Source organism: Petaurus breviceps, unplaced genomic scaffold, assembly GCF_028583685.1.
Source record: "Petaurus breviceps papuanus isolate PSGF00001 unplaced genomic scaffold, PetGlider_PUasm1.0 90730, whole genome shotgun sequence".
Lineage (NCBI taxonomy): Eukaryota > Metazoa > Chordata > Mammalia > Diprotodontia > Petauridae > Petaurus > Petaurus breviceps.
This window is the reverse complement of record NW_027187324.1, coordinates 13,934,086-13,952,779: the sequence shown is the minus strand read 5'-3', so window position 1 is coordinate 13,952,779 and position 18,694 is coordinate 13,934,086. Positions and strand designations below refer to the sequence as shown.

The 18,694-nt window shown below is 35.2% G+C and overlaps 1 protein-coding gene across 1 annotated transcript in view; it reads left to right on the top strand.

Moving 5' to 3' along the window:
• Nucleotides 1–1,970: 1,970 nt before the first annotated feature.
• Nucleotides 1,971–18,694, top strand: part of MYCBP2 (MYC binding protein 2) — a 301,197-nt gene continuing 284,473 nt past the window's right edge. The window contains exons 1-2 of the mRNA XM_069066842.1: nucleotides 1,971–2,048; nucleotides 17,320–17,535. The gene's annotated coding sequence lies outside the window, so the exon portion shown is untranslated. The remainder of the gene's footprint in view (nucleotides 2,049–17,319; nucleotides 17,536–18,694) is intronic.

Genomic DNA, 18,694 nt, shown 5'->3' with positions numbered 1-18,694 from the left:
TGCATTTATTACCTCCAAGATGAGTTATGAAGTCCTTTGTTTGACATTTAAAGCTTTTCACCAGTTGGTTTCTGTCCACCTTTCCAGTTTAAGGAATATCCTTTCTATGCAGCTGCATTAGCCTATTTTGCTACCTCTCACAAACAATAATTCATCTCCTTTACACTGATTTTTTTCTCTGCCTGGAATGCTTTCCCACCCAGACTTCAAGTTTTATAATATCTAATTTCCTTTAAAAGTCAGCACAGGCATCATTTCTTCCAGGAGTCCTTTCCTTGTTTTCTCAGCCTCTAGTGTCACTTCATTTAAGGTTACCTTCCATCTACTTTGTATTTAACTTGTATGTTCTAATTTTAGGATGTGAGCTCTTTAAGGGCAGTCAATTCATGAGCATTTATTAAGCTCCGGGTACAATGTGCAAGATGCTATGCTATACACTAGGAAAACAAAGAAAGGCAAAAGACAATCCCTGCTCTGGACAAACAATGTACATACAGGATAAATAGGGAAATAATCAGCAGTGGAAAGACACTAGAATGAAGAGGAATTGGGAAAGGCTTGCTACAGAAGGCTGTATTCCTTCTGTTTTTTTTTTTTTTAATCCTTAGCTTAGTGCCTGGCACATAGTAAGCTCTTAATACTTGTTGTTTGCTTATTAGTGATTTGAAGCAGTCTTTCATATGGTTGTTAATAATTAATAGAATCATAGACTTGGAGCTGTAAGAGACTTCAGAGACTGTCTAGTTGAATCCCCTCATTTTTCAAAAGAGGAAACTGAAGCCTGTGCATTTTTCAATGTGAAAGGCCTAAGGTCCCACAAATAGTGGTAGAGGTTGATTTTAATTCAGATACTCTTACTTCAGAGTTATTTTTCTTTGCTTTGACCATACTGCCAACCCATTTTATTTCTATTTTTAGGATTATCTCTATCTTTTTGGCTAATAAAATCTCTTCCAACTGTAATTGCAAAAACTTCCTTTTTTCTTCCATTAAAAAAAAAATTTTGATCTCTTACATGTAGGTTGTCTATTCATTTGGTACTTGTGCTGTGTTGTGTTATATGCTAGTTTAAATCTTTTTTTTTTGCTTATTCTTCATTTTTTTTCTGATAGTTTTTGTCAAAGGAATCCTTTCTCAAATAGATTATGCTCTGAGATTTCTTGAACATTAGGCTACTGAGTTCAGTGATTTCTGATTCCTGTTTATCCAACCTGTTCCATTGATCAATTTTTCACAGTTTTTGTTCCGTTTGACTTACCCTGCAATCTCCTTACATTGATTCTACTTAGTATGAAGGCTTGTTTAATCCTTTTGGCCAGAGGTGATCTCTCTTCCTTTTTACTATACTATCTTTCACTCCACCATCCCCCATATTTCCCTTATATACTTACATTCTGTTTTGTAGTATCAAAATTATTTATATATATGCTTTCCTCTCTTTACTAGATTATGATCTCTATTAGTAGAGCCTGTGTCATCTTTGTGTTTTTCTCAGTGCCTAATATGTTACTTTGTACCTTGTAAGGGTCTGACAGATTTGTGAAATTTATTATCTAAATTGACAAAAATAGGGGCAGCTAGGTGGCGCAGTGAATAGAGCACCAGCCTTGGAGTCAGGAGGACCTGAGTTCAAATTTGTTCTCAGACACTCAGCACACTAGCTGTGACCTTGGGCAAGTCACTGAACCCCAATTGCCTTGGCTTGCCCCCTCCAATAAATAAATAAATTGTCAGAAATATTATAAAGCTATTATAATTCTACATCCTTAGCTATATAAATGCATATATATGTTTTTATACATATGGATTGTGTGCTGATATATTTTATGTTATAAATACATAGGTCTTGATCCATATAAAGGTATTATTACCTCAGAATTTGCTTTCATCTAGTGTCTGTCATAGTCTTGCGACTTTTAATAACTATTTTTCTAGTGGAAATCTTAATCTAATTTTTCTTTTTTTTTTTTAGGAGTAAGAAAATTTTAAATAAGAAAAAGCTGAAAAGGAAACAGAAGACTAAATCAAAAGTGAAAACAAGAAGCAAGGTAAATGACTGGCTATATAGATAAACTTAAGATTTCCATTTGACATAAGAGCATTTAAATTCAAATAAAAATATAGGGGGAAAACAGGTAAAAAGCCATTCTTAGACTCACAAGACTTATTGCTGAAAAGGATATTAGAATTTTGTGTAATCACTTCAATTTACAGATGAGAACACTATCACAGAAAGGTTAAGTGATTCCAGGTCACATAGTCATAGAACTGGGACTAGAACTCAGGCCTCCTGAGTCAGTTTAGGATCCTTTCTCTATGCTATGCATGATCCTATTATATCTTTGAAATATAACTATTTGTAGGCAAGAGAAAGTAGGAGTGCTCCCTATACTGACATTGTTTCTCTTTAGCAGTATGTTAATGATATTACTATTCATGTCACTTAAAAATGTGATTTTGTGACTTTTGATGACTTCAAAAAAGGAAAATTTTTCTCTATTTAGTCTGTGTTCCTTCTCTTGGAATTGCAAATTATCTATTCTTTTTCTAGTGAATTTAGTATTAGTCTAATTTAGTTAATAGATTAGAATCTTGTTTATGGATGGTAATTTGTAGATGAATTTCCATATATAGAAAATACAGGCCTCTATATTTAGCATTGACCTTAGAGATATGAAAAGTTCTTGAAAGTGATTAATTTAATATCTTCCCCAGTATTGGAATTCTTTCTACAATATCCCTTTCAGATTCCCTTTCATTCTGATTGACTGATCATTGGTAGAGAGTTTCCTATAAGGCAATCCATTTCAATTTTGGTCAACTCTTGGAGAGTATCATAGGAAGCTATCATACTTTTGAATAGGAATTGTCTTTGAAATGAACATTATATGGAACTAATTTTGTGTATCACTTGAATTTTTAAAAATCACATTCCATTTTTCTAGGGTAGTAGAGAGAAGTATGAACTATTTTTAATGTAAGTGTACAAAGTACCCACAATTATATAGTAATCTGAGTTTTCCTCCCAACCATTGTCAGGGCTATGGGCAAAATGCATTTCAACCTTCTTTTGAAGTCCTTAGCTTCTCTTAGCTTATTGTTTCCCCAGAAAAAGCAGTCAGGACCAAGGAAGAAGTGGAAGGTGAAGACCTGTTTTCTTCAGTGATTCTGCTTTGAAATCAGAATGAATTGATGGCAGCAATGACAGTCATTTAGACAGCTCAGTGAAGATTGCATTGTAGATAGCTTAGGCAAATAATTTTCATATAAGCATGTATATATTATAAAATTTAAGGGTCAGATACAGCAACAGTTCTTTGTGGAGGGAAAAAAAGATTTTTTAGGGTTTTGAGCTGGGGTTAAAACAGCTTTCTCTGCTCTACAGATAAATACCTTTTGTACAGAGGTAATATATTTAAATAGCTTTTAATTTTCTATTTTAGTTTTAAGGAAACTTTGTTTTATCCTTACATAACTTATTTAAAAGATTACTGAATAATTTAAAAATGGAATTTGCTTGTGGAATAGCAGTGGCAGTGTTAAAATATACTGTTGTCACAATTTATCAATTACACCATTCATATAATTTAGTACTAGACTTTTAAGGAACCTTAGAAGCCATCTAGTGTAATTATATAGTGTCATAGGGGCCTAGATTTAGATCTGAAAGGGATTTCAGAGCACGTTGACCTTATGTCTTTCATATTTTACCGTTTAGGAAACTGAGGCAAAGTTAGATGACTTAGCTACTGCCTGAAGCAGGATATGAACTCAAGTCTTTCTGAGTCCAGTACTCTATTGATTGCACAAAACTTGATTGTTTATTTAATACTTCTACTCAAAGGATTTATGATTTCATCAGTACAGAGAATCCTTGTTATGGGAACTCTTATCTGTGCAAATACGACCTGCTAATGACATGTACTAGATTAGTCCTAAGGAACTAATGGTCTGAGGCACATCTAGGTTAAGTGGTTTGCTTGAGGTCATGCAGGTGGTATTGTTTGCAGGATTTGAAGTCTTGTCAAGTCTTCTTGATTTTAGGCCCACTGTTTTATTTGTTCTGCCTTCCCTGCCGCTTTGTATTTCCCATTAAATTTGTTAATAACAGTATAGAATTTTGAGACCAGTAGGCTTTAATATTTTATGTTATTTTTCTTGAATGTACTCAGTTGTTGGACCCCATATTTTTGGAACAACATAGGACAAGTATATTGCTTTTTACACTATAGTGATCTTTCTCAATTCTTTGTGTACTCTTTGATTACTTTAGTGTTTTTTTAGTTGTAATGTTGAAAACCAAATTATAGAATAAGTAATACATAATTGATTTATCAAAATTGGATTTCTACTTTAATAAAGACTGAGAGCCCAATGAAATCAAAGCTCTATATATTCATATAAAAATGCTCTAAGTCATTATTGATTAGAGAAGTGCAAATTAAAACAACTCTGAGGTACCATCTCATATCTGTCAGACTGGCTAAAATAATAGAAGGGGAAAATGACAAATTCCGGAGGTGATGTGGAGAAATTGTGACACTAATACACTGTTGGTGGAATTGTGAACTGATCTAAACATTTTGGAATTATTATCTGGAATTATGCCCAAAGAGTTATAAAACCGTCTATCCTTTGATCCAGCAGTACATTAGGTCTATTTCCCAAGGTGGTCAGGGAAAAAGGAAAAGTGCCTATTTGTTCAAGAATATTTATAGCAAAGAAATGATGATCTGATTTCAGAAAGATCTGGAAAGCCTTACATGAGCTGATGCTGAGTGAAGTGAGCAGAACCATGAGAACACTACACAGGAACAGCAGCATTTCACGATGACCAGTTTTGATAGACTTAGCTTTTCTCAGCAATACAATGATCTAAGACAATTCCAAAAGACTCACGATGGATGGAAAATATTATCTACATCCAGAGAAAGAACTATAGAGTCAGAATGCAGATTGAAGCAAACTTTTTTCTTTTTTTAGTGGTTTTTCCCATTTGTTCAGATTCTTCTTTCACAACATGACTAATGTGGAAATATGTTTAATATGATTGTTCATGTATATCCTTTATCAGTTTGCGTGCTGCATTGGGAAAGGGATGAGGTGGGAAGGGGAAAATTTGGATCTCAAAACCTTATTAAAGTGAATGTTGAAAACGAAAAATAAATAAACTGTTCCTATCAAAAAGAAAGAATGTTTATAGCAGCTTTCTTTTTGGTAGCAAAGAATTATAACTACTTTATAATATTAGCATATGTACCTAAGAAAATATGTAGTACTAAGAAAATTATGGTATTTTAGTAATAAATATTATAAATTTCTCTATGGTAGTGTCAAATTGGTACATAAAGTTTCAGGAAAGAAGGCAGGGAAACAGTGATACTGTGTAAGATGTTTTATTTTGTTCAATTAACAGGCATTTATCTTCTCTCCCTCCTACCTTCTTCCCCACTGTAAAAAAAAAAAGATCTATGAAACAAACCTGTAACAAATTCTCCAATCATCCATGTCCATAAATGTATATTTCTTTGTATCAGCAAGCACCCTAGCATACCCAGGATGGCTGTTAGCACAGGTTCTTTCATCTGCTTTTCTAAAGGAAAGCAACTCAAAAAGGGTCAACAATCTTACTTTAATCAAGCATATATCATTTACCTAGTTCAGGGGGAAAAGTCAGCACCCTGTACCTCAGAGAATACAAACAGAGGTTACAAGCAGAAAAAAAAATACAGAGAAAATCACACAATTCAACAAATCAACAGACAGCACTTCTAGCTCTCTGACCATCGCAATCTCTTAGTTACCAGCGAGAGAAGCACCAGCATCTGGGTTTTCAAAGCTGGGGGCTCAACAGCCACCCAGATTCTTATCTGAACAGATCACACAACTTTTCCAGTGAGCCCCAAAGTAAAATCTCACCTCAGAGGTATATGTAGCCTTCTCCAGGGTCAGAGAACATCACAGCCCTCATGACCCATGGCCTAATTATAAAGTAACAGGGTGTGGGCCTTCCCGCAAAACAAGCCTCTCCTAAGCAAGCTTCTCTGTTGGGCTCTGCTCCACCCTTCAGCAAACTCCTCCCACCACGGGCTCCATGTGACTACATTCAGCCTATTAGGGGGCAGAGTATATTTTCAAATCAGGGGAGATCTTTAAATTCCCTAGGTCTATTAAGAGGCAGGGAAGATCTTCAAATTCCCTTACTATTACACTCTTGCATATTTAGCTTATCAGTCCTCTGTTTGGGAAGTAGGTGGGTCACTTCACTCTGCATTAGTTCATACTGCTTTACTAGGTTCCTCTGAAAATATTCCCTTCATTGTTTCTTATATTACCCCCAAAGTATTATATAACATTCATATACCATAATTTGGAACTAGTGCTACAAAATTATTTAACCATGCATAGCCTTTGACCCAGTGATACAAACAGCACCACTATGCCTGTACCCCTAAAAGATCAAAGAAACAGGAAAAGGTCTTTAAGGTATAAAAATATTAGAAATAGCCCTTTTTGTGATGGCAAAATCTTGGGCCTCTCTCAATAATTTTGTTTGACCCTTCTTTTACAGTCTAATTTCTACAATCTCCATATTTACATTAAAGTTACTTGGACTCAAAAAAGTGTATGCTGTTGTATTTTGGAGACTTTTATCAAGTTCTTGGTAGATTTTTTTCTACCTCTTCATCCTCTGAAGTAGATTTTGGTGCATAAACTGTTCATGGTGATCTTTTTGCAGGTAACTTCTCATAAGAAATACAAGAAGAAATTACTAAATACTCCATTATGTAATATTTTTTGTTGTCTTTGGATCTGTACTAAACCAACTTTGCCAACTACTTTACTTGTCTCCAACTATATGCCATCTTTTGATGTAGCTGAAACTTCTGATTTCCTGTATAGTGAACTTGCCAGGATTGATCTAATTTTGTTCCTCTAATAGAAGGATTCTTAACCTTTTTTGTGTTATGGACCACTTTGGCTGTCTGGTGAAGCCAGTAGACCCCCTTTCAGAATAATGTTTTGAAATGCATAAAATAAAATTCATAGATTAAGAAGAGAAATAAAGAATTGTTACAGATAGTTACAGATCCCCTGAAATCTATCCACAGGGTTTGTGCACTTCACGTTAGGACTCCCTGCTCTACTAATATTTCTGCTTATTGGTCACTGGATACATTACATTTATAGCACCAATAGCCAAGTTAAGATAAATACATGGACTAAAAATTGCCACCAATGCAACGTAGACTTGGAATACAGTGAATTGAGTCATTGCAATGCTTGCTACATTTGAATGTGAAGTTTCTGTACTTGAAGTTGAACAGTCTGTGAAAATTAAAAGCACCACAATATCAGCAGTGTAGTATAATGGATAGAGAGCTAAACTCAGTGACAGAATGGATTTAGGCCCTACTTCTGACATATAATGGCCCTATGAACCAGGACAGGTCTCTTAACTTCTCATTGCCAAAGGCATTACTCTAATTCTATAAGTTGCAAGGAGATGCTGAGGTGCATTTATAGAGGTAGTTTCTTATCTGGAAGTTCCTTATGCTAACTAAATCACAGCTGTAGTCCCTATCAACCCCTTTTCAGTTTGGTAAGTGTAATAAGTTAATTTCCCCAAAATTGCAACTTTAAAAATTGAAATAATTTAATAGTTATATATAATAATGTAGAATTCTTTGCCATTAAATTTAATGACCTTTTTATTGTTTGTTTTTTAAAAACTGAAAAAAATGTCATTTTGGGATAAATACATAATCACTTTGAAAAGAATTTCCCAGGATCAGCTGAAAAGTAATATAAGCAAAGACAGCAGAGACAGGTTAAGTAGTGCAATTAGAAATAAAAAGCCCAAATCTAGAGACTGTGAGGCACTGGTATACATTGGGATACATGGACCACTGCTTCCTCTGTTCTGATGCTTTAGTAGTACATAGCATGGAAACCAATAAATTGAAATATCATGAAAGTGTATGTGCAGAATGCAATTGCAAGATAAAATTTTTTTTCTTTGAAAATTAAATTCTTTTAATAACCAAGAACAGCCATTTCCCCAAACTGTGTCTCTTTCATCAAGGATTGCTTATGTTGAACAAACTGCTTACAGAATTGCTAAATTGGTGGTACTTCCTACTACCAATGTGGGTTAAACAATGCTTGGTGAATCATATGCAAAGTAGATTTGAATGATTTCCAATTAGAGTTAATACTGTGGGAAAGACAATTCTCTATGTGTTTATTTGCTCATTTCATTGCACATTTGTTACTTTGCAAACCTATTTATAGTAATGACACACAGAGAAAGACTTTTTAATGAAAATGATATAATGTAGAAGAATTGAATTAGAATATGCACTGTTCAGCCCAGTTGATGTCAGGCAGCAAATACTATTAAAATGTGGTCCTTTGTTCAATTTGAACAGATTGCATGCTTTTATAGTCACTTCTATCAGTAAGTATGAATGAATATTTACATGTAGGAGTTTTAAAGATGTTATAAGAATAATCAGTTGTTTTGGTTTTTTTTTTGTTAATAGCCCTTTAAAAGGAAAGCTCTTTGAAAAATTATGAATTAGAGTGACTTCCAGAGATCTCAGCCCACAGATGATAAGGGGGTCAGACAATTTGTTAGAAGGAGATTACAAGGGTCCCTTTGTTGGCACTTGTTATACAACTCTTTTGCATTGCATGTATGTAGATTTAGGTTGTAGCCCTGGTCTCAGTCCCAGGGCAAGGAGGAACACTAGCACACCTGGGCTTGAAGCCACAGTGGAGAGAGGACCCTTGTAACAGTTCTAGGGCAGAAAAAAGTACTTGTGGTTGCTGACAGACCCAGAGAGATATAAACAGCTCTCCTTAGATCTTACCATCGTGAAAGAACTGAAAATTTACAGACCCACCTCCAACCCCCCCCCTCCAAAAATAGCTCTGAAAACAGCTAGGGGGGAAAACCCTGAAGCTTAAGACAATACCTTCTCTACCCCAAGAGCAGAGCACAACTTTAACATAAAGTTAAAAGTCAAGAAATAGTCTAGAAAAAATGAGCAAACAACAACAAAAAAGAACCTGACCATAGAAAGTTATTGTGTTGACAAGATCAAAACGCAAACTCAGAAGGAGACAACAAAGCCAAAATTGCTACATTCATAGCCTCAAAGAAAAATGTGAATTAGTCCCAGGCCCAACAAGAATTCCTGGAAGAACTAAAAAGAATTTTAAAAATTAAATAAGAGAAATAGAAGAAAAATTGGGGAAATAAATGAGAGTGATACAAGAAAATTATGAAAAAAAGAGCCAACAGTTTGCTAAAGGAAGCTCAAAAAATACTGAAGAAAATAACTTAAAAAACAGAATAGGCCAAATGGTAAAAGAGGCATAAAAATTCATTAAAGAAAAGGATTCCTTAAGAAGTAGAATTGACTAAATGGAAAAGGAAATACAAAAATTTACCGAAAAAACATTACTTAAAAATTATAATTGGGCAAGTGGAAGTGAATGACTTTATGAGTATCAAGAAACAATAAAACAAAGTCAAAAGAATGAAAAAAGTAGAAGAAAATGTGAAATATCTCTTTGGAAAAACAACTGACCTGGAAAAGAGATCCAGTAGAGATAATGTAAGAACTGAGATGAATGAAAAGCCCAACAGACAGAGTTTCTTGGAAATTAATAATCTATTTATTAATTAGACTAGCCGATAATAAATTTCTGGTCAGTGGTTTCTCTTGATAATCAAAAACAAACCTGTGAATATCAGTGAATGCTTAAGTATCTTTGGAAAAGGGGTGCCCCTGACAGGTGAAAATCAACCCTGGTTGGTGAACAATTAGTGAGAGACTTTTGAATGAGAATGTTGTCTGAAAACCTTTAGCTCTTCCTTCTGAGAATGTGGCTTGATCATGAGACTCAACCTTTTCTAGCATTCTGGACAAAGAAATCCATTTCTATCCAGACCACTCTGATTGGTTTTCTCCTTTGTGAGCTGGATCACCCTAAAATCCAATGGAAGGTTATAGAGGTATAGACTTGATACTTTGGGCCTGGAATTCACCTAGATTAGATTCAATTTACATTCTAAACAGAAGTAAGTTCTCCTAGTTAGGTGGGGTCCTGGCCAAGATTTCCATAGAGTGTATTCCTGGAGGATTTAGGCAATCTCATACAAGGACTGGTACCTGAATGAGGAAATAAAAAGCCTGTATCCTAATTAATAATGTATTATTATATAATAGCACAATATAATAACATAACATAATTTGTTATATAATAAAAATGGTAATTTCTCCCAGAATTATTGGACTACTTAAAAGCCATGATTAAAAAAAAAAAAAGCCTGGAAATCATCTTTCAGGAAATTATCAGGGAAAACTGCCCTAATAACCTAGAACCAGAAGGTAAAATAGAAATTGAAAGAACCCATCAAAGAGTTCCCCAAATGAATACTCCTAGGAATATTATAGTGAAATTTCAGGGCTCCCAGACAAACAATAAATTATTGCAAGCAGCCAGCAAAAAAAACAGTTCTTATATCATGGATTCTTGGCAGTCAGTATAACACAGGATTTAGCAACTTCTACATTAAAGAATCAGAGGGCTTAGAATTTGATATTCCAGAAAGCAAGGGAGCTAGTATTACAACCAAGAATTTCCTGCCCAGTGAAACAGACTATAATCCTTCCCGGGGAAAATGGATATTTAGTGAAATAGAGTACTTTCAAGCATTCTTGATTGAAAAGACCAGAGCTAGACAGAAAATTTCATTTTCAAATATAAGACTGAAGAGAAGTATAAGATGGTGAACAAGAAAGAGAAAATATAAGGTTTAACTGTTTAAATGCTTATGCTGGAAGATAATACCTTTAACTCTTAAGAGCTTTATCACTATTAGAGCAGTTAGGAGTATACATAGACAGAGGGTATATGGCAGTAGACTATGATAAGATATCTAAAAAAAAATAAAATTAAGGGATCAGAAAGAGGAATGCACAACTTTTATAGTGGAGGGAAAGATGAGTGAAGTGGGGGCTTAAACTTTACTCTCTTTGGAATTGGGTCAAAGAAGGAATAACATATAGAGCTAGGCATAGAAATTTATCTTGCCATGTAGAAAAGTAGGAGGGGAGGGGATAAGAGAAAAGGGGAAGGACTGATAGGAGGAAGGGGTAGTCAGAAGCAGAACATTTTTGAGGAAGGACAAGTATGGAGAAGAAGGGGGAGGAAAAGAAAGGGAGAGAAATGGAGTGAAAAGAGGATAGAAGGAAATACACAGTAATTGCAACTGTGGGAAAAAAAACAGGAAGTTTCTCTGATAAAGCCCTCATTTCTCAAATATTTAGGAAAACTGAGTCAATTTTTTAAGAATACAAGTCATTCCCCAATTGATAAGTGGTCAGAGGCTATGAATAGGCAGTTTTCAGATGAAGTAATCAAAGCTGTCTATAGTCATATGAAAAAATACTCTAAATCAGTATTGATGGAAGACATTCAAATTAAAACAACTCTGAGGTAGTACCCCCACCTATCAGATTAGTCATTTTCCTTTTCTTTAATATTAGCCAGTGTTGGAGGGGGTGGGGGTACATTGAGACCCTAATGTGCTTTTTGGTGGAGTTGTGAATTTCTTCAGCCATTCTGGAAACCAATTTGGAACTATGCCTAAAGGGCTATAAAATCTTGCTTGCAGGTATCAATCCCAAAGAGATTTTTTTTTAAGGGTCCTATAAGTACAAAAATACTTACAGAAGCTCTTTTTCTGGTGACAAAGAATTAGAAATTGAGGGGATATGCATCAATTAGGAAATGGCTGAACAAGTTGTGGTGGAATGCCATTGTGATATAAGAAATGACGAGCAGGATGCTTTCAGAAAAACCTGGAAAGACTTGAATGAATTGATGCAAAGTGAAATGAACAGAAGCAGGAGAACATTGTACACAGTCACAGCAACATTGTGTGATGATCAACTGTGAATGACTTAGCTTTTCTCAGCAATACAGTGATGTGAAACAATTCTGAAGGGCTTATGATGAAAAATACTATCCACCTTTAGAGAAAGAACTGAGTGTTTCCATACAAATTGAAGCATACTTAAAAAAACTTCCTTTTTTTCTTTATATTTTGTTCTGCATTTTCTTTCATAACACATTTAATATGGAAGTAAGTTTTGTACTACTGCACAAGTATTGGCTATTTCAAATTGCTTCCCTTCTCAATGATGGGAGCAGAGAGTAGAAGGGAAAAAGAAATAGAACTCAAAATTTTAAAAAATGAATGTTAAAAAATATTTTTATGTATAATTGGGAAAAATGAAATATTAAGTAAAATTATACAAAATTAAACATTTAATAGAAATTTAACATTATACATCAATATTGACAACCAAAAAATGAGAAAAATTATGAAATAATATGAGTGCAGAACATAGGGTATTTCCATATTATTGTGAGCCATTAATATAGGACTTTCTCCTGCCAAAGTACTTCAATTGGCATTTAAGGTAAAAGAGAAATTGCCATTTTTTCTTAGTGATAATATCAAATATGAAACATTCATTTTGTAAAAAAAAAAATCCTCCTGAACCTTGAATGTTTGGTGAATATTTTTGAAATATCAAAATAATTTAAAGGACTTATATTCATGCTGTGCTCCAGAAAGACAGTGACTGAATTTATGAAAGAGTTGGAGCCATAGATAATAAATATGCAAAATAAAATTTTTCTTGTTTTCCAGCTTTAAAAAATTTGTACTGAAAACTCATACTGAAAATCTTTTAATGACATGCTTATTAATCACTAAGCTCATCTATAGAAGTAGTTCTCATTTTAAATACCTAGACATTTCTAAATGCATCATCGTTGTCATAGCTAATATTTATATACTACTTGAAAGATGCAAAGCACTTTATAAATATTAACTCATTTGATTTTCACAACAGTCTTAAAAATTAGGTCCTATTATCTCCATTTTACAGATGGGGATACTGAGGCAGGTTTATTGACTTGTCAAATATAGGGTCAAATAGATACTATGATTCTGAACCAGTATTTAAATTCAAGTCTGACTCCAGGTCCAGTGCTCTGTCCATTGTGTCATCTAGCTGCCTCTAAGGATATGGATAATTATGATGTATTCTGAACAGGAATGGTTATGATAATATTCTGAAGACTGCTAGAGAAGGGAGAATTCACTAAGGGCCTCTTTGTCTCTCTTACCCCCAGTTTTGTCAACATTCTAGCCTAGCATTGTGGTGTTTATTTAGCTTACTTTATGGTAGCAGTCCTCTTTTGTGAAGTAATCATGATATTCCAGTTTACTTTTTCATTAGCATAATAATAAAATCATTTTGCATATGAAAAAATGCTCTAAATCACTATTGATTAGAAAAATGCAAATAAAAGTAACTCTGAGGTGCCACATCTCACCGGTCAGATTGGCTAAGATGACAAAACAGGAAAATGATAAATGCTGGAGAGGATGTGGAAAAATTGGAACACTAATGTATTGTTAGTAGAGTTGTGAACTGATTCGACCATCCTGGAGAGCAATCTGGAACTATGCCCAAAGGGCTATAAATAATTTCATACCCTTTGACCCAGCAATACCACTTTTTTTTTTTAAGCAATCGGGGTTAAGTAACTTGCTCAAGGTTACAGGGCCAGTTATTTCTGGGTGTGGTACTGAGTATCTGAGCCCAGGATTCAATCTCCAGGTCATCCCAACTGTGGAGCCAGTACTCTTACTCGCTGAGCCACCTGGCCGCCCCTAAGCAATTGGGATTAAGTAACTTGCTCAATGTTACATGGCCAGGTATTTCTGGGTGGGTGCTAAATGTCTGAGCCCGGGATTTGATCTCCAGGTCATCCCAACACTGGAGCCAGTGCTCTTACTCGCTGTGCTACCTGGCTGCCCCCAGCAATACCGCTTCTAGGGCTGTATCCCAAAGAGATCATAGAAGTGGGAAAAGGACTCGTTTGTTCAAAAATATTTATAGCAGCTTTTTGTGTTGGCAAAGAATTGGAAATCAAGGGAATGCCCATCAGTTGGGGAATGGCTGAACAAGTTGTGGTATATAAATGTAATGGAATACTATTGTGCTATAATAAATGAGGAGCAGGCGGACTTCATAATAACCTGGAGAGACGTATATAAACTGATGCTGAGTGAGAAGAGCAAGTTATTTGTAGATCCTGTATTTGATTGCATGCCACCGTGGTAGTAGGCAAGGGAGGGGGAGAAAATTTGAAACTCAAGGGGATTGTGGAACTGAATGTTGTAAGCCAAAAGTAAATAAATAAATAAAAAAGAGAGAGCCCTGGCCCAAGAGGCAGCAACCTTGGGTTCTGGTCCCAGCTCTTTTTCTAGTTTACTGTGTGACCCTGGGCAAGTCATTTCTTCTCTTTGAGCCTTAGTTTTCTCACTTGTCAAATGATATGTAGACTCTAAAAAAAATTCCTTGTCAATCCTTGTCAATGTCCTATGAAATGTGTTTGAGGAACATGTACAATAAAGGAAGAGGATAGCAAAAGGCAAAAGGAATAATGTGGCCTAATCTGTAGCACACTATGTATGGAATGAGACAATCCAGAGTATAATCATAGCTTCACCACTCACCCCCTTTTTGCTACTCATCAAAAGTCCTCCTTGTTTCATATCCCATGTCCCACCCCCTAACTTCACATTTATCCCCAGGATCCATTGGGCCCCTTCCTCTAACTTTCTTTATAATTCTTGGTGATGATCTCATCAACTTCTGTGAATTCAATTATCATCTCTATATACCTGGCCCTACTTTCTCTCCTCAATTTAAGTCCTGTATCTCCAATATCCAGAACCACAACTTACTGTCTTTTCCCCAGAATTCTTCCTTCTTAACTTTCCTTTAGCTGTTGAGGGTACTACTTGGTTAACAACCTCAGATTCACAAAGCCTGGCACATTTTGTTGTTGTTGTTGCTGCTATTCAGGTTGTTTCAGTCATGTCCTACTCTTCATGACCCCATTTGGTGTTTTCTTGGCAAAGATACTGGAGTGATTTACCATTTCTTTCTCTAGTTCATTTTACAGTTGAGGAAACTGAGGAAAAAAGGGTGAAGTGACTTGATCAGGGTCATACAGCTAGCAAGAGTCTGAGGCCAGACTTGAACTCAGGAAAAGGAGTCTTGCTCAATATACTTAATAAATGCTTTTTGGTTGCTTGAAAAAAAAATCTTTTTGCTGGTATCAGGAGATAAATTAAGCATCTATAATATGACTTTCTATGACATATTAAGAAATGTTCTGTGTATTGCTATGCGCAGAATATAGGCTGGCCTTCAGAATAAACTAATCCATTGTATATTGGGGTATTTTATAGCAAGATATCTTTTTCCTATACACCTTTCCTAGACTTGCAAAAACAGAAAAATAAGGTATTTCTGAGGTAAAGAGTTTTTCCCATTTGTGTCTTACTCAATACTTACTGCTTTTTTATTTTTTGTTTTATTGGGCATCAATTGATGCAAAAAATAGCACAATTTTATTTTGAAAAAAGAATTTTGATCCTCCTATCCTAATTTTCTTTATGAATAAAAAAAATGCAGTGCATCAATTAATGCAACTTGGTCCTTTGAGTTATTCTTAAATTCTGGTCCTTTTAGTGTTAAACAAGATTAAAACAGCAGTTGTCCCTACTTGAGCTCTGTTAATATGAACATTTTTGTTATTTCAAATGTCTCTTGGGTGGCTATAATGAAAATAAAATATTTTAAAGATTCCAGGGCAGTATAAAAATGAGACATCTGTCAATTTGGAAAGTTTGTGACAAGTTCCTATTGCCATCTTGTCTTTCTCTTTTTGAGAGTTATCTACTGTCTTCACTAGCCTTTTCTGCTTTCCATTTCTAGTATACCACTTTTGAAAGGTTGCCACTCTCTTCTTTAAAATATATATGTTGATTTGAGGGGAAAAAAAGACAAGAGACCTCAGGTCTAATAACATCCAAACACCAGGTTCTTTTCTGCCCTTTGGAATGAACTAGAAGCCCAGAGACCTGGTTTTTGATCTTTTTTTTCTCCTACATACTGTGATATTGGTCAAGTTGCTTAACTCCTCTGGGCGTCAGCTTACTCATCTATAAAACAGAGTGGCACTCCATTCATTATCTGGAAGGCCCCTTCTGACTCTAAAGATGTATAATTCTCCAAGTGTGTTTTTTTACAATGTTGAACACAAAGTATTCTCTCTGTTTCATTCAGTATTGATCATTCTTTCTGTTTTCTCTTTCTCTAGTTCTATATCATTTGTCTCTGAGACTCTGCCCTTCTCTTTTCTTACCTGTACCTCTGTGTTTGACTCTTTCTTCTATTCCCATGTTCATCCCCATTAAACTCTGGCAGGTCTTTCCAAGGTAGAAAGATTTTAAATACAGGTCTAGCAATAGACGTATGTATCTTGTCATATAAGGATCAGATTACCTGAGTTAGGAGAGAGTCATTGACAAATTGTCTATCTTTTGGTTATAAATGTGCACACACACATATTTACACATCTCACAACATTCTCTTTTTAACTCTGTTTCATTGCTGATTTTGTGTTAACTATCTTCCTTGTAGAATGCACATATTGTGCTTAAGGGTATTCTGAAATTTATAAACCAGATAATACTAGTTGGTATGTTCATGGGGTAAAACATGCTAAAAGTAGACATTAAATTTGTTTAATTTCACATTATAGACATATCTTAAGTTGTTCATTTGCTTATAGTTTATTTAGCAAAATACGCAACATTGTCTCTGAGAGAAAAGAAATATTTTCTAAAATCTACCATAAAAATTCACACACTTACCTTCCTACTTATTGAATCTGCAGTTTCACTTATGTGAAATAACTCTCTCTGCCAATATGCATTGGCATCAGAAGCTTGGGATTTTAGAGAATTATTTGGAGCACTGAGAGGCTAATGACTGTAGAGTCACTCCTCTGGTCTATTAGAGGCAGGACTTGAAGCTAGGGCTTCCTAATTTTAAGCCTAGCTTTTTATCCCCTACAGCAGAGGTGTACAATTTGCCCCTGTGACTAAAATGTTATTAGGTAGTGTTTAACAGAATAAATAAAAACAGTGCAATATAGATAACATTAATTTGTAGTTTTCTAAGTCAGTCTACAATGTGCAGACATTCATATTTGAGTTTGACACCATAGTCCTCCTTCATGCTGCCTCTACCATATTAGTATTATGGGTACTGAGCTATTTGGAGAGCTAATAGTCAATTTTTTTAATGGCAAAGGAAAATGAGTCATTTGTAAAAATTGAAGAACACTTTCTTTGTATTTCAGTCTGAAAACTTGGAGAATACAGTTATCATACCAGATATCAAGCTGCATAGCAATCCATCTGCTTTCAATGTTTATTGCAATGTACGCCATTGTGTTCTGGAGTGGCAGAAGAAGGAAACATCTTTGGCTGCTGCATCAAAGAGCTCTGTGCAGAGTGGTGACTCAGACAGTGATGAAGAAGAAGAATCTAGGGAGCCACCTGTCAAGCTTCCCAAGGTAAACAGCCTTAATCATTCTTCAAAAACATACCTGATTTACCATATGTATGATTTTATTTCATTTCAGTAAAATTGGCTTTCACCTTTATAATAGATATAGCCTTGAATTATAAGCTAGTCAGTGGATGAGATGGAATCAATAAGTTGTGAGAAATTATTTCCTTTAGAAATTAACTTAAGCATTCTTATTTTCTTCATCTGAGTTACTGATAGCTTTAGTACCTTTAACAGAATAGACTATGTAAAGGTTTGGATTCCTAGGAATAAACAGGAAAGTCAGATAATTGTCACACAAAAATTAGATATGTGTTGTTACGCTTTTCAAGTAAAACTTTCAGGCAAACTGTAATGCAAAGTAGTAGAAATGTAGAAATTGAAGCTTTTTAGAAATGGTGACTGTAATCATAATGCATGTTTAATTGTATGTGGTATGGAATACTTCTGGTGACATTGAAGAATACTAATTAGGTAAGAAGGGACAGGTTGTGAAGGGCTTTGATGACAAACATAGGACTTTATATTTGATCCTGAGCATCATTATGAGCCATTTGAGTTTATTGAGCAAGGAAGTGACATAATCAGAGCAGTGCTTTAGGAAGGTCACTTTGGAAGGGGATGGATTTGAGTAAGGACAGATCCAGGGCAGGGAGATCCATTACAAGGCTCTTCCAATAGTCAAAGTAAGAGGTATGGATGACTTGAAGTAGGGTGATGGCTTGGCAAGTGGAGAAAAAGGCAAGAGAATTAAAGAGAAAGCAGTTTAACAGTCTGACAACTAATTGGATGTGTGGTGACAGCATATGAGGAGTCCAGGATGACAGCAAGGTTGTGAGCTTGGGCAAATGGAAGAATAGTGATACTTTTTACAATAGGAGGGAAGTTCAGGAGGGAACAGACCTTTAACCTGCTATTTGCCAGGCACTGTGCTCAGCACTTTCACAAATAGTATCTCATTTGATCCTGACAGCAACCCTGTAAGGTAAGTGTTATTAGTCCCATTTTACAGTTGATTAAATAGAGGTTAATAGTCAAATAGAGGTTAAGTGACTTGACCAGAGTCACGCTTCCTGACTCTAGGCCCAGTGCTCAATACAATGCACCACCTAGGTGCTCCCAGAAACAAGGAGGCAGAGTGATTAAAGGGGGAAGATGGTGAG